Below are 17,571 nucleotides of genomic sequence, written 5' to 3' on the forward strand. Positions count from 1 at the left end.
AGACCATCTTCTCCCCTTGTATATATTCTTGCTTTCTTTGTTATAGATTAAATGACCATGTCAGTATAGGTTTGTTTCTTGACTATTCTGTTCCATTGATCTGTGGGTCTATTTTTGTGCCAGTATCATACTGTTGTGATTACTATTGCTTTCTGGTATAGCTTGAAATCTGGAATTGTGTTACCTTCAGTTTTGTTCTTCTGTTTCAAGATTGCTTTGGCTATTTGGGGTCTTAGGATTTTTCATTCTACTTCTGTGGAAAATGCTATTGGTACTTTGATAAGACTTGCTTTGAATCTATAGATTGCTTTTTGAGTAATATGGATATTTTAATGATACTAATTCTTCCAGTCCATGAACAAAGTGTATCTTCCAATTTGTTATCTTATCTTCAGTTTCTTTCATCAGTGCCTTAAAGTTTTCAGAGTACAGATCTTTGACCTCCTTAGTTAAGTTTATTTCTAGTTTTTTTTTTTTTTTTGGTGCGGTTGTAAATGGGATTGTTTTCTTAATTTCCCTTTATGCTGCTTCATTATTAGTGTATAAGAATGCAACAGATTTCTGTGTATTGATTTTGTATACTACAACTTTACTGAATTCATTCATCAGTTCTAATAGTCTTTTGGTGGAGTCTTTAGGGTTTTCTGTGTATAGCATCATGTCATCTGCAAATAGTGATAGTTTTCATTCCTTCACAGAAATTTGGGAGGTTTTATTATTTCTTTTTCTTATCTGAATGATGCAGCTAAGACTCCTAGTACTGTGTTGAATAAAAGTGTTGAGAGTGGACATCTTTGTCCTTTTCCTGATCTGAGAGGATAATCTTTCAGTTTTTCACTGTTTATTATTAGGTTAGTTGTGGTTTTTCATATATTGCCTTCATTATGTTGAGGTTATTATGTTCCCTCTGAACCTACTTTCATGAGCGTTATTATCATGAACAAATATTTTGTTGAGTGCTTTTTCTGCATCTATTGAGGTGATCATACGGTATTAATTTTTTCTCTTGTTAATATGATATATTGCGTGGATCTGCAAATATTGTTTGCATCATGAAGAACATATTTAAATTCTTGCAGGATTTAAGACATTTTTTCAAGATCTATTGCATAACACTTTGAGCTCTTGACCATGCATATAAAAAGGGAAAAGACATAAGGAAATAACCATATGTTATATTCAAACTGTGTGCTAAATACTATGCTAGGTTATTTTCATGCCTTATCATCTGTAATTTTCATATTAATAAGATATCTTCATTTTATAGATGTATGGCATGAAGTTGAGTGATGTTGTCTGATGTTTTACATCTAGTAAGTTGTAAAACTGTAGTTAGGACTTACATATGAAGTTGGCACTTGAATGATGTGTGTTTGTACTGTGTGGGTCCACGTTTTCATGGATTTTTTTTTATAAAAACAAAGCAGTATTGTAAATGTCTTTTTTCTAATGATTTTCTTTTATTTTTAAAGCTTTATTTATTTGAGAGAGAGGAGAAGGAGGGGCAGAGGGAGAGAGAATCCTGAAGCCAACTCCCTGCTGAGTGTGGAGCCTGATGAGGGGCTTGATTCGAGGACTCTGAGATCATGACCTCAAGAGTTGGATGCTTAACTGGCTGAGCCACCTAGGTGCCCCTTTCTTATGATTTTCTTAATATTTTTTCTAGCTTACTTTATTCTAAGAATATAATACATACAAAAATGTATGTTATACTATTTATGCTATTGGTAAGGCTTCTGGGCAATAGTAGGCTATTGGTGGTTAAGTTTTCGGGAAATCAAAAGTTATATGCAGATTTTAGATTGTGTGGAGGGTCAGTTCCCCTAACCGTTACATTGTTCAGGGGTCAACTATTTGATTTCAAAATTCAGTCACTTTTTATTATGCCAGACCCTTTCTAGGACTAATGGGTTATACTTCCCTATGACAGAGAATAATAAAATACATGGCTTGATTATACCAAGGAGTCTTTAGAAATGTTACCCAGTTTTATATATATATATTTTGTTTTTTATAACATTTCCTCACATTGAAATCTGAAAGTGCATTTTTGAGGCTTTTTTTCTCCCAACAACTCTGGAATGAGAAAAGAAATGTTTTCTCAACAATTCGCCTCTTTTGGACCAATATTTTAGAATAGGCTGCCTCATATGGTCATTTATCAAACTTAATTGGCACTCTGATGGATTAATACTTGTATTTTACCATCTTAAGCAGCCAGGACCTTTGTGTACTACATACCTAAATGCCAATGTAATGGACCCTTGAAATTGGTTTGCTTAGAATTTTGGATCTTGTATCGAATTTTGTGTATTTGGCCGGTGTATTCTTGTGGTGCTTAACTTTTAACTGATAAAATTTGTATTTTCTTTGTGAATTATTAATCACTAAATGTATAAAAATATCCCAAATTGTTATTTAAACGTAATGTTGATAATAAGTAATAATAAATAATAAGTGGTAGTGGAGGTGATTTTAATCTAATCTATGTAACGAAGTATTGCTTTTGACAAAAATGACATAACTCCATGATAAAGAAATACCTCCAATAAACTTACATTCATTTAAAGTAAAGATTGAAAAAAGATAGGATATTTATATTTGACTTCTACAACATAGCAGTAAGTTTTCTTTCTTAGACTGTAGTGGATGTTTTAACGGATGCAATTGGGAAGACATCTGATTGCTCTAAAGGTATTTTATGATTAGAATAAACTGATATAAAAATTCTCTAATCAGTACTTATTTATCATGGAAATAGCAAAGTTTAAGACAAGATGTAATTTTACTCCAGTGTAGTGAATGACTTTATTTATATATATATTTTTAGGCATTCATTTAATTTTTCCTATTATAATTTTAATTTTGTGCAACATATGGAATGTCAGCTATTGATTTAAATTATGACTGTTCAGAGCACCTGGGTGGCTTAGTCAGTTAAGTGTCCAACTCTTGGTTTCAGCTCAGGTCATGATCTCAGAGTCCTGGGATTGAGCCCTACATTGGGCTCCATGCTCAGCAGCGAGTCTCCTTGAGATTTCTCTCCCTCTCCCTCTGCCCCCCCCCCAAGCTTGTGCACTCTCTTTCTCTAAAATAAATAAATCTTTAAAAGAATAAAATAAATTATGAATGTTCGTTATTTTAATATAGTCCCTGAATTTCAGTTATATTATCTACTAAAATGCCTTGTTTAGTACTCACTTATTGTCAGGGTGTAATAAGTTATCTCCTTTAGGTTTTGATATTAGATCACCATGGTATATGGGTACACACAAGGATACTGAGGTATATACAATGAAAAAAAACTTCACATGAAATTGAAGATACCTTTTTTGGATTGTGCACTTTTCTACATCTAATTAACTTAATGCTAGCTCTAGTACTTCCCTTCGATCCATGAGGGTACCCAGCCATAACTGTAATCAGAAGTCACTAAATGAAACAACTGTCACCTGAGTGAGACAGTGTGTTTCTGGCTGTGCATAATGCAAAAATACAACCCAGTCATCAGGCAGAGTAAAGTTCTGGGTTAAGGACTTTATTTTCGAAGGCAGTAGCCATTCACGGTGGAGGCTACCTAAGTCTCAATTCAGGGAACAGTTATCTTGTACCTGTAACTGTAATACCCTGTGTTAGACACTAAGGATTTTAAGACATGAGTTTGACACATATTCTGATTTCCTTTACGTTTAATTGGGAGACAGGGAATTTTGAGAATCAGGAATATAACTCTTACTCTTGCAATCCTCTGAAAACTCAAAATAATCATGGAAAAAACAACTCAATGTCTTTAATACATATGTGCAAACTTAAAAAATTATGTCAGTACTTTTTACACCTTAGAATAAATGTCCACAGACAAATTACTATCTTTTTTTTTTTAAAGATAGCACTCTTGCCATGTCATTTCTAATGACTGGAAATCAATACTGCTCTAATGATTTGAGGCTTCACATTAATATAATATGCAAGTATAAGTCAGAGTTATACAGGAGAAGTAATTCATAAAATTCTACTTCAGGTCATTGTTTGTCCCTCTCCTGACTCCATTCAAGATTTATGTAGGCATACTGTTTCTCATGCTGTCTGGCTCTGTATCCTTCATTAAAATTTAGTAGGGTTTTCAAAGGGTGTCACATGAAATTCATAGTGCGGTACATGAAGGATATTTCAGATCATGAGCGTGGTTGGGAAAAGAGTATGAAATTGTTCAAAGTAATGATCTGACAGTTTTAGATTTTTATGATAAATATATCCTAATCAAAAGGGCTAAACAATTGTAGCTTAATCCTCTTTAAGTTATGATGTTAAATGTGGCAATAGAGAACATGTAAGTTCTCTGTCTAGAAACTACCTTGTAAATCATACACCATAAGAAAGATATTAGAGAGGCACCTGGCTGGCTCAGTGGGTTAAGAGTCTGACTCTTGATTTTGGCTCAGGTCAGCATCTCAGGATCCTGGGATTGAGCCCCACATTGGGCTCTGTGCTCACTGGGGAGCCGGTTTCTCCTTCTCCCTTTGCCCCTCCCCCCACTCGCACTCTGTGTCTCTCTCTCTCTCTAAAATAAATACATAAATAAATCTTAAAAAATATATTAGAGTTACAAGAGAATTTATATTGAAAATTTCAGGTATTTCTCATTTCCATGAGAACATTCTTAAAAAGAATTATGTCTCTTGGGGCACCCAGGTGGCTGTCGGATGAGCATCTAACTCTTGGTTTCAGCTCAGATCATGATCTTGGTCCCGGAACAGAACCCCGTGTGGGACTGTGTGCTAACCATGGAGTTTGCTTGTGATTCTTTCTCCTCGTCTCTTTCTGTCCTGCTTGCGTTCATTCTTTCCCTCTCAATAAAGAAAATCTTTTTTTTTTTTTTTTAAAGGAAGTAGGTCTCTTTCAACACTCAGCCATCTAAAAGAATGAAATCTTGCTGTTTGCAACAATGTGGATGGAACTAGAGGGTATTATGCTAAGCAAAATAAGTCAGAGGAAGACAAATACCATATGATTTCACTCATATATGGAATTCAAGAAACAAAACAGATGAACACATAGGGGGAAGGGAAGGAAAAATAAAATAAGATGAAAATTGAGAGAGAGGTAAGCCATAAGAGACGCTGAACTCTAGGAAACAAACTGAGGGTTGCTGGAGGGAAGTTGGGGGCGAAGGGGTAACTGGGTGACAGACGTTAAGGAGGACACAGGATATAATAAGCACCGGGTGGTATATGCAACTGATGAATCATTAAATTCTACCCCTGAAATTAATAATACAGTATATGTTAACTACATTGAATTTAATTTTTAAAAAGTGGATTTTAAAGCTAAAAAAGCCAGACCATAGAGTCTAAATTTTCTGTTTATGTCAGGAACCAGAGGCTAAGGTCACAGTGAAGTGTATTTGGATTTATAAATCAATATTAAACCAGATAGGAGAACTGATGTTTATAGAAGGCTGTAGCTACCAAACAAGAATCATCTGTCTGACCTACTCATTTTTAAGGACATGTCATGGTAATATTAATTTGCCATTAGTAGTTCTTTTTAAATTTTTGCCAGTATTACAACTCGGTTTCTGTGCACATTGAATGTTGTGTGTCATACATAGATGCGTTCACTTCTTATTCATTTTATCTGATGCTTTCTGGATTAATTTGGAGTATGAACTAAGCTTAAATATCAAACTTACTTTAAATATGTCCATGGCCAGAGACATGGCCAAATTCACAGCTTATCTTGGTCTACCTGTGAATGCAGTTTAAGTTGATTAAGAAAGTTATTGATAATTTCTGTATTTTAAGAGAAACTATATTGATACCCGGGGATTTTATTAAAAATTTTTTTCAAGTTTTGTGAGTGGTAGTGGGATGAGAACAGTAGGATCAGCATTGGGGGTTAGCCCCCCTCTCCACCATCCTGGGGCCAGGGACTGCTGGTAACCAGCTTGGGTCCTGCCTGTTGCTTCCCCTCATCAGTCCCTACAATCATACCCATTTTGTATGAACGTAAAAAGAAAAACACTTTCCTGCATCTTTCCTCCCCCTCCCTTGTGAAGGGGAATGTGCTGGCTGGGGCAGATAGATGAGTATTTGAGCCTGAGACTAGCTCCTCAGGGTCCCTGACTCAGCTGAAAACCCCCTTCTTATAACCTGAGAGGCCAGCACCTGCCCTGTGGTACGTAGGTACCTGGAATCTAAGCTGCAGCCTGGGAATGTTAGAGAGGCAGATGGCAGTGCCTCTTTATTCTGCCTCTGTCCCAGCAGGCCAGGCTCAACCTGTGTGGTAGTGGGTAGGCTAACAAGAGGTGTGTGTCATGTACATTTGTATCAAAAATTAAGTGATCATGTGCAAAAGAATCAGGAATTTTAATGTTAAATTTAACTTCCTTATCTAGAAAAACATTAGATTTTATATTTTAATAAGTTGTACTTAAGAACCATGCTTAAGGTCATTTTGCTATATTATGAATACTAATGCTGCTACCATTACTGTTAATAATGCTACCATTAACACTGTTCTGTGTTAGGCACTGTCCTAGACATATAGATACATTTTAGAATACCTTTTAGAGATAGAAGAGATAGATGGTATTCTCATTTTTCAGGTGAGGCAATTGGGATTCAGTAAATTGCCCCAAATCATACAGCAGTAAGATGATAGAACCAGTCTTTAAGATTTTATTTATTTGTCAGAGAGAGAGAGGAGCACAAGCAGGGGGAGTGGCAGGCAAAGGGAGAAATGTGCTCCCCACTGAGCAAGGAGCCCAATGTGGGACTGGATCCCAGGACCCTGGGATCATGACCTGAGCCAAAGGCAGATGCTTAACTGGCGGCCATCCAGGTGTCCCTACAACCAGTCTTTAAATTTAAATCCCTGTGACTGTATCCGCTCTCGAGGGAATTTTCACAAATCTTTGGAACAATGCTCACTGTTCTAAGAGCAAATACTGAGAGATATTTTACAGAAATTGTCAGAGTACTGGAAAAGTGGTAATTGTATAGGGGAGGGCCCTTAGAAGTCTGTGAGATGATTCATGGTATATCTTTGGCCCAGGACTAGGATACATGCATGCAAGGCATGGACACACAGGCTTTAAAAAATTGCCAAATGTATAAAGACTCCACCCTAAAATTGCTAGAACTCATACAGGAATTCAGCAACATGGTGGGATATAGAATCAATGCACAGAAATCAGTTGTATTTCTATACACTAACAATGAGACGGAAGAAAGAAATTAAGGAATCAGTTCCATTTACGTTTATACCCAAAATCGTAAGATACCTCGGAATAAACCTAACCAAAGAGGTAAAGGATCTACATAAACTACAGAACCCTTCTGATAGAATTGAGGAAGACACAAAGAAATGGAAAAACATTCCATGATCATGGATTGGAAAAATAAATGTTGTTAAAATGTCTATGCTACCCAGAGCAATCTACGCATTCGATGCAATCCCTATCAAAATACCATCAACATTGTTCACAGAGCTGGAACAAATAATCCAAAAATTTGTATGGAACCAGAAAAGACCCCGAATAGCCAGGGGAATGTTGCAAAAGAAAACCAAAGCTGGTGGCATCGCAATGCCGGACTTCAAGTTCTATTACAAAGCTGTCGTCATTAAGACAGTATGGTACTGGCACAAAAACAGACACATAGATCAATGGAACAGAATAGAGACCCCAGCAATGGACCCTCAACTCTGTGGTTAAGTATTCTTCAACAAGGCAGGAAGGAATATCCAATGGAAAAAGTACAGTCTCCTTAAAAAATGGTGTTGGGGAAATTGGACAACCACATATAGAAGAAAGAAACTGGACCATTTTCTTACACTATATACAAAAATAAACTCAAAATGGATAAACTCAAAATGTGAGACAGGAATCCATCAAAATCCTAGAGGAGAACACAAGCAGCAAAGTCTTCAACCTAGGTCACAGCAACTTCTTGTTAGACATGTCTCCAAAGGCAAGGGAAACAAAGGCAAAAATGAACTATTGGGACTTCATCAAGTTAAAAAGCTTCTTTACAACAAACAGTCAACAAAACTAAAAGGCAACCAAAAAAATGGGAGAAGATATTTGCAAAAGACATACAGGATAAAGGACTATTATCCAAGATCTATAAAGAACTTCTCAAACTCAACACTCAAGGAACAAATAACCCAATCAAGAAATGGGCAGAAGACATGAAGAGACATTTCTCCAAAGAAGACATACAAGTGGCCAACAGACACATGAAAAAATGCTCCACATCACTTGGTATCAGGGGAATACAAATCAAAACCACAATGAGATACCACCTCACACCAGCCAGAATGGCTAAAATTCACCACTCTGGAAACGACAGATGTTGGTGAGGATGCCAAGAATGGGGAACCCTCTTATACTGTTGGTGGGAATGCAGGCTGATGCAGCCACTCTGGAAAACAGTATGGAGGTTCCTCAAGAAGTTAAAAATAGAGCTACCCTATGACCCAGCAATTGCACTTTAGGTATTTACCCCAAAGATACAAATGTGATAATCTGAAGGGGTACCTGCACCCCAGTGTTTATAGCAGCAATGTCCACAATAGTCAAACTATGGAAAGAGCTGAGACGTCCAATGACATATGAATGGATAAAGAAGATGTGGTGTGTATATATATAAAATGGACTATTACTCAGCCATCAGAAAGGATGAATACTTACCATTTACATCAATGTGGTTGGAACTGGAGGGTATTATGCTGGACAAAATAAGTCAAGCAGAGAAAGATAATTATATGGTTTCACTCATAGGTGGAATATAAGAAATAGCGCAGAGAATCATAGGGGAAGGGAGGGAAAATGGAAGGAAATCAGAAAGGGAGACAAACCATGAAAGACTCTTAACTCTATGAAACAAACTGAGGATTGCTGGAAGGGAGATGGGTGGGGGGATGGGATGATTGGGTGATGGCCCTTAAGAAAGGCATGTGATGTGGTGAGCACTGGGTGTTATATGCAACTGATGAATTATTGAACTCTGTATTTGAATCTAATGATGTGCTGTATGGTGGCTAGGTGAATTTAAATAAGAAATAAAATTAAAAATTGCCAAATGTGTAGATTGGCATAGAATGGTGACCCAGACTTCATCCTGTGCTGAGAAGTACTGGAGTTAACTGCCAGTCACACCCACTGTCCTTTAAAGGAGGACAGTGTATTTGAGACTCTATACAATGATCATTCACAGTGTCCTACCTAAAATAAAAACTGTGAGACACATGATGAAGGAAAATTTGACTCTAATTTTAAAAACATAGTTGAAATAAAGAGACCCAGAGATGACCCAGATATTGCAATAAGTAAGGATGTTAAAGGAAAAGAAGATCATAATATATGACTAGATGGAGAATCTTAGCAGTGAAAAGGAAAATATACAAAAGAACCAAATGGAAAATACAGAATTGACAATGATAGTATCTAAAATGCAAAATCACTGGAGAGATTTAATAACTGATTGTAAAGATAAAAAGGTGAACTTGAACATTGATCAGTAGAAGTTATCCAATTTTTAAAAACAAGATTTGGAAGAAATGGATAGAAACTCACTGATTTTGGGGACAATATCTAGTGGCCTAATTATATGTAATTTGGATGGGAGGAATATTTGAATAAATACTGGCCAGACATTTAGAAAATAAGATCAGTCTTTGATCAAGAAAACAGATTATATGCACTGGAATAAAAATGTGAGTGATGGCTAATTTCTCGCCGGAAAGAACAGAGGTCAGAAGACAGTGAAATCTTCTTTTTTTTTTTTAAAGATTTTATTTATTTATTTGAGAGAGTGTGCACACGAGCAGGAACATGAGTCGGGGGAGAGGCAGAGGGAGAAGCAAACTCCCCACTGAGCAGAGAGCTCAATGTGGGGCCTCTATCCCAGAACCCTAGGATTATGACCTGAGCCAAAGGCAGAAACTTAACCAACTGAGCCACACAGGCACCCTGACAGTAAAAATCTTTTAGTACTGAGGGCAGGGATAGAGGATTCCCTGTCAAGCTAGAATTCGATGTCAATTAGAAATGCCCTTCAAAAATGAGAGAGAATTTGGAACACTTCTGGATAAATAAAATTTTAGAGAAATGTGAACAGAAAAAAAATTATATGAAGAGATTTTACTAAAGGTAGTTTTTACAATGTGTGTGCAGGTTTAAGAAAACCACCACAAGACAGTATATTAACCCAGGGCCACTAATGGTGATTGTTAATATCTATTAGCACTAACCAAGAATAAGGGGGTGAGAACTGTTTGGTTGAGGGACATAACAGGTCTGAAAAGACTAGAAATAGATGAAATTGGAGGAATATTTCTGTCAGTATCCCTCCTCCACCCTGGTTCTTGTCAGTGATTGTTAACACCCAAGCCAAACCTGAACCCAGACATTTTCAGGGAAACATGTTGAAGCAGTCCATATAGGTTAGTTTCCTTGGGCTCAGAGCAGAATAAGAGTAGTGCAGAGTGGACCTGGATGGGGAAATAGTAATTATCCTTTATGGGCATAGATGGAGGGAAAGAGTCCTTCTAATTAGGATGGTTTCACTCATTTGTTCTTTTGCTTGTTTGTTCAAGAGCCATTTACAGTGTATTACTATGTACCATGGACTGTTGTAGAGAAATAGCAGAATTGGCCTCTGCCCCTAGAATTCTGTGGTCACACTGAAAAAAAAATAGAGTATCGTATATTCAAGGTAGAAAAAGAAACTATACAAGAACAGATTAAAAGTATAAATACTATTCAGTTCAAATAGCTAGTAGAGGAATAATTCAATTCTAGAAAGTTATGTGTAGTGGGGATAATTGTTGGATAAGGACAACACATTCTATGTGTCTAAGGAATAACAACATAGGGGCTGCATAGATAAATTGCCTACTGATGAAATAATTGGATTTTCTGAAAGCTACATTTGAAAATTTTACCCATATTAGTAAAAACTGTCTTGGAAAATACTCGGTTGCAGAGATTTATCATGGCTTCTTATGTTTATAGGCTTAAAACAAGTATCTTAGTAGACATATTTTACTAGTGTTTGTGATCACAAAAACTTTCTGCTGGGTGACTTGTCAATGACAAATTCAGTTTTTCAGTGGTGCCAAATTCAGAAAATATTGCAAGAGATTTATCCAGTTTGAAGTACTTTGTCCAAATATCCTGATTTGTGAAGTATAGATGCTTTATTGTCATGTATTCTTTTATTTATTATGAGATACCTCATTCCTAATGACAAAATCTTCTTTTTGTATTCTACAATCTCAGCAGCTAATACAATTTGTAGAAGTCGTTCTAAAATATACCGATGCCCCCCTTTAAAAAAATTCTTTTCCTTTTCTATATGACATTTGTATTATGACATATGTGACTTATTATGAAACTGTGGTTAAAAAGCATGACAGGATTCAGGGGGTGCTTGGGTGGCTCAGTCAGTTAAGCTTCCAACTCTTGATTTCAGCTCAGGTCATGATCTCAGGGTTGTGATATCAACCCCTTCATCAGGCTCTGCGCTGGTCATGGAGCCTGCTTAAGATTTTCTCCCTCAGCCCGCCCCCCCCAAATAAATAAAAATAAATTTTAAAAAGCATGACAGTATTCAGAGATGGATGCACGTTAAAGTGAAAAAGTTTTTGGGAACATACAATATTGTTGATCATTGCCTTACCATGTAAAGATTTCATGCCCGACACAGGAAACTGTGGTCCAGTAACTATCCAGCTGTATAACCAGATATTCCCATTTTCTGAGTCTAAAAATTATAATGTAGTTCTCTATTTGGTTCTGAAATAATAGTATCCTCAACGATAGTAATAACTGTTTTAGATGAATTTGCAATGTTCTTCACATACATTTTAATTGATTCTCATAGAAATGTCATTAGTTTATTTTCAGGTAGACCTCATTCTTATCATTTCCCCCCAAGGAGACCAGAATAACAGAAGCATGATTTGTACAAGGTTACAAGGATAATCATAGAACTTGGTCTTGATATCTGACTCTTAGGTTACATAATTTCTTACTCAATAGAACAAAACCATTTTTAACTGGAGAAGTCTCTTTTTGCTTTTGTTTTCCTGAGTCTTTGCCTTTCTGTCATTCATCCCTAACGATAACAATCAGTGTCCAGCATGCTAGAGAATAGTATTGAAGAGGAATTTCATTCCACTTGTGGACCCATCTCCTAGAGGAAAGCCATATGGAAATGTGACTTGGCTGTCTTATTTTTCACCTGATTGAAATTTGGGAGGTTTCAATAAAAAACTAGCTACTAGAATGCAAAATGGTACAAAACCTCTTCAAGATCAAGTGAATGACCCAAGACAAAGGTGAATAGTATATTTGAGGAGGTGGAGTAGTGCCAGTGTAACTGGAATTCAGAGTGATGTAGAGAGTTATGTAGGATTATAATGAGATATAGGTGAGTTTCAGGCTATAATCAATCTTATAGATCTTACTGGAATTTTGTACCTTAAAAGAACACCTGGAAATTTATTTAGGTATTTTTAAAAGGGAAAACTATTTGCTATGTGTTTAACAGATGGGGCAGTGTGAAGCATAAGTCATATAGAAGCACAATTAATAAATGTTAGGAGGCTGATGCAGTTTTCCAAGCAAGACATGATTATGGTTTGGACTAGGTAGTGGTGGACATGGAAAGATTTGAATTGATTTAAGGTACATTTTAGAGAGGCGCCTGGGTGGCTCAGTCGGTTAAGCGTCATGATCCCAGGGTCCTGGGACTGAGTCCCATGTCAGGGGTTCCCTGCTCAGTGGGGAGCCTGCTTCTCCCTCTGTCTGCCTCTCTCTCAGCTTGTGCTCTCTCTCTCCCTCTCACTCTCTTTCTCTCTAAAATAAACAAATAAAATGTTTAAAAAAATAAACTTTAGAGATAAAATCACAGGGACTTGGTGTTAGATTGATTGTAGAGAGATGTCAAAGATCGTTCCTAGATTTCAGGTTTGAAAAACTGGATGGACGATGGTTCCTTTTATCTAAGATATGAACAATGAGGAAAGGATGAGTGAAATGAAACTATTTATGACAAAACTCTTAGCAGTCAAGGAATTAAAACAGGGATGTTTGTTATTTTTCAAAGATTTTTTAAATTAATTAATTAATTAATTTACTTATTTATTTGAGAGAGAGGGAGATAGAGCACGAGCAGGGTGACGGCCGGAGGGAGAGGGAGAAGTAGACTCCCCTGCTGAGGAGGGAGCCCAATGCAGGGCTGCATCCCAGGACTCTGGGATCATGACCTGAAGCAAAGGCAGATGCTTAACTGACTGAGCCACCCAGGAAGGCACCCCTGAGACAGGGATGTTTAAATATAATGAGTAATATCTTTAAAAATTTATAAGATATATGATTCTTAGTAGTTGAATATTGAAATGTTTCCTGTGCAGGCAAGAAGGAGACTAGGATGCCTTTATTATCAACACATATATTCAATATTGTACTAGTGTAAGAAGGCATAGAACGAAAAAACAGAAGAAATGGAAATAAAGAAACTATCATTATTTGGAAAACAACATGATTGTGTACCTAGAAAATTCAGAAGAACTCTCTACCAAACTATAGTAATATCTTTTACATATTATCCATTTACATTTTATATATTATATATTCATAAACTATATACTATGATTTATATAGTACATATAGTAACATAGTTTAGTAATGTAGTAAATTTAGCAAGGATATTGAGTACTAAAGCAAATATGTCTTATATAAGTAACAAATTTAAAGTAGAATAAGAGGCACCTGCCTGGCTCAGTTAGAAGAGTATGTGACTCTTGATCTCAGGGTCATGAGTTTGAGCCCCGTGCTGGGTGTAGAGATTACTTAAATAAACTTAAAGGGAATAGAATTAAAAAATTTAATTAAAATTTAAATAGAATCAACAAACCTCAAATGTTAATAAATATAACAGATTTGTAATACCTTTGACTTGAAAATTAAATTTTCTAGTAAAGAAGACAAATATAAATAGAAGAATATACTTGTTTTTCTATTTAAGACACATTTTGGGGAAAAAAACCAATACTCTGGAAATTGATTAGAAGTATCCTAATATTCCAATAAAAAATTCAACTGATGCATAAGTTCTGTTAGGAATTGATGTGAAGACCGTGATTGGTGGTATATTATGTAAAATGAAGTTTAAGAAAAAATAAAATTGATAAACCTCTAGCCAGACTTATCAAAAAGAAAAGGAAAAAGAACCCAAATAAAATCACAAATGAGTAGAAAATAACAACCAACACCACAAAAATGCAAGCATTTATAAGAATATCATGAAAAACTCTGCCAACAAATTGGGCAACCTGGAAGAAATGGATAAATTCCTAGAAACATAAAAACTACCAAAACTGAAACAAGAAGAAAGATTGGAAACTGGAACAGACCAATAACCAGCAAAGAAATTGAATCAGTAATCAAAAAGCTCCCAATAAAAAGTCTGGGGCCACATGGCTTTCCAGGGGAATTCTACCAAACATTTAAAGAAGAGTTAATACTAATTCTTCTCAAACTATTCCAAAAAACAGAAGAGGATGGAAAATTTCCAAACTCATTCTACAAGGCCAGCATTACCCAAAGACCCCTCTAAAAAAGAGAACTATAGGCCAATATCCCTGATGAACATAGATGCAAAAATTCTCAATAAAATACTAACAAACTGAATCCTGCTTTAAAAATCATCATGATTGGGGCACCTGGGTGGCTCAGTGGTTAAGCGTCTGCCTTTGGCTCAGGGCGTGATCCCAGAGTCCTGGGATCAAGCCCCACATCAGACTCCCTGCTCGGTGGGAAGCCTGCTTCTCCCTCTCCCACTCCCCCTGCTTGTGTTCCCTCTCTTGCTGGCTGTCTCTCTCTCTGTCAAATAAATAAATAAAATATTAAAAAAATAAAAATAAAAATCATCATGATTGAGTGAGATTTGTTCCTGGGTTGAAAGGGTGGTTCAACATTCACAACAAATCAGTGTGATATACCACATTAATAAAGGGTAAGAATCATTTGATCATTTTAATAGATGGAGAAAAAGCATTCGACAAAGTACAGTATCCATTGATGGTAAAGATCCTCGATGAAGGTAGGGTTAGAGGGAACATACTTCAACATAATAAAGGCCCATCTATGGAAAACCCACAACTAATATCATCCTCAATGGGGCAAAACTAAGAACTTTTCCTCAATGGTCAGGTATAAGGCAAGGATGTCCATTCTCACCACTGTTACTTAACATAGTACTGGAAGTCTTAGCCTCAGCAAACCAACAACAAAGAGAAATAAACGACCTCCAGGGGTTGCCTGGGTGACTCAGTCAGTTAAGTGGCTGCCCTTGCTTGGGTCATGATCCCAGGGTCCTGGGATTGAGCCCCACATTGGGCTCCCTGCGTGGTGGAAAGGCTGCTTCTCCCTCTCCCTCTGCCTGCCGCTCTGCCTATGTGTGCTCTTTCTCTGTCAAATAAATAAAATCTTAAAAAAAAAATAGAAACCTCCAAATCAGCAAGGAAGAAGTTAAACTGTGTCACTATTTGCAGATGACATGATACTCTATATAGAAAATCTGAAAGAATCCACCAAAAAATTAGTTGAACTGATACAAGAATTCAGTAAAGTTACAAGCTACAAAATCAATGTACAGAAATCTGTTGCATTTCTATACCGCAATAATGATGTAGCAGAAAGAGAAATCAAGGAATCAACCCCATTTACAATTGCACTAAAAAGCATAAGATACCTAGGAATAATCCTAACCAAAGAGGTGAATAACCTGTACTCTGGAAACTATAAAACACTGAAGAATGACACAAGGAAATGGAAAGACATTCCATGCTCAAGGATCAGAACAAATGTTAAATAGTCTATACTATCCAAAGCAATCTACACATTTAATGCAACCCCTACCAAAATACCACCAGCATTTTTCACAGATCTAGAACAAACGATCCTAAAATTTGTTTGGAACCAAAAAAAGGCTCCAAATAGCCAAAGCAACCTTAAGCAAAGCTGGAGTCATCACAATTCTTTAATTCAAGTTATATTACAAAGCTATAGTGATCAAAACAGTATGGTACAGGCACAAAAATAGAAACATAGATCAATGGAACAGAAGAGAAAACCCATGAACCCACAACTACATGGTCAATTCATCTTTGACAATCAGGAAAAAATATCCAATAGGAAAAGTCTTTTCGACAAATGATGTTGGGAAAACTGGTCAGCTACATGCAAAAGAATGAAACTGGACCACTTTCTTACACCATCCACAAAATGAATTCAAAATGTATTAAAGACCTATATGTAAGACCTGAAGCCATAAAAATCCTAGAGAACACAGTCAGTAACATCTTTGACATCTGCTATAAGATCTTCTTTCTAGAAGATGTCTTCTGAGGCAAGGGAAACAAAAACAGAAATAAACTATTAGGAGTACATCAAAATAAAAAAGTTCTGCACAGTGAAGGAAATAATCACCAAATCTAAAAGTCAACCTGTGGAATGGGAGAAGATATTTACAAATAACATATCTGACAAAGGGTTAGTATTCAAAATAGATAGAGAACTTATAAAACTCAACACCCCAAAAATGAATAATCCAATTAAAAATAGAAGATGTGAATAGACATTTTTCTGAAGAAGACATACAGATTGCCAGCAGACACATGAAAATATGGACAACATTACTGATGATCAGGGAAATGCAAATCAAAACCACAATGACCTATCACCTCACACCTGTCAGAATGGCTAAAATCAACAACACAGCAGATGTTTGCAAGGACGAAGATAAAGGTGAATTGTGTTGCACTGCTGGTGGGAATGCAAACTGGTGCAGCCACTCCGGAAAACAGTATGGAGGGTCCTCAAAAAGTTAAAAATAGAGTTAGCCTCTCATCCAGCAATTGCACTATTAGGAATTTACCCAAAGAATACAGAAATACTAATACGAAGAGATATATGCATCATGATGTTTATAACAGCATTATCTGCAATATCCCATGTGTTCACTGCCTGGTGAATAGATAAAGAAAAGGTTGTGTGTATACACACACACACACACACATACACACTGGAATATTACTCAGCCATAAAGAGAATGAAATCTTACCCTTTGCAACACCGTGGATGGAGCTACAGAGTATTATGCTAAGTGAAACGAATCAGAAAAAGACAAATAGCATATTATTTCACTCATGCCGCATTTAAGTAACAAAACAAATGAGCAAAGAGAAGAGAAAAAAGAGAGAGAGAGGCAAACCAAGAAACAGACTCTTAACTATGGAGAACAATCTGATGGTTACCAGAGGGGAGGAGGATGGAGGGGTGGTGAAATACGTGATGGGGATTAAGGAGCATAGTTGTTGTGATGAGCACCAGGTGATGTATGGAAGTGTTGAATCACCGTATTGTACACCTGAAACTCCTAAGTGATTGTAGGAAGGTTAGAGGAAACAAGGTTAATACACTTTCCTAGGTCATTTACTTCCCTAGATACCAACAATGAACAAGTGGAACCTGGAACTAAAAACACAATCCCATTT

At 36.4% G+C, this 17,571-nt stretch overlaps 1 long non-coding RNA gene across 3 annotated transcripts in view; it reads left to right on the forward strand.

Moving 5' to 3' along the window:
• The window catches only part of LOC123002287 (uncharacterized), a 1,175,027-nt gene that overhangs the window by 701,352 nt on the left and 456,104 nt on the right, over positions 1-17,571 (forward strand). The window lies entirely within an intron of this gene.

This window comes from Ursus arctos, chromosome X (assembly GCF_023065955.2).
Source record: "Ursus arctos isolate Adak ecotype North America chromosome X, UrsArc2.0, whole genome shotgun sequence".
Lineage (NCBI taxonomy): Eukaryota > Metazoa > Chordata > Mammalia > Carnivora > Ursidae > Ursus > Ursus arctos.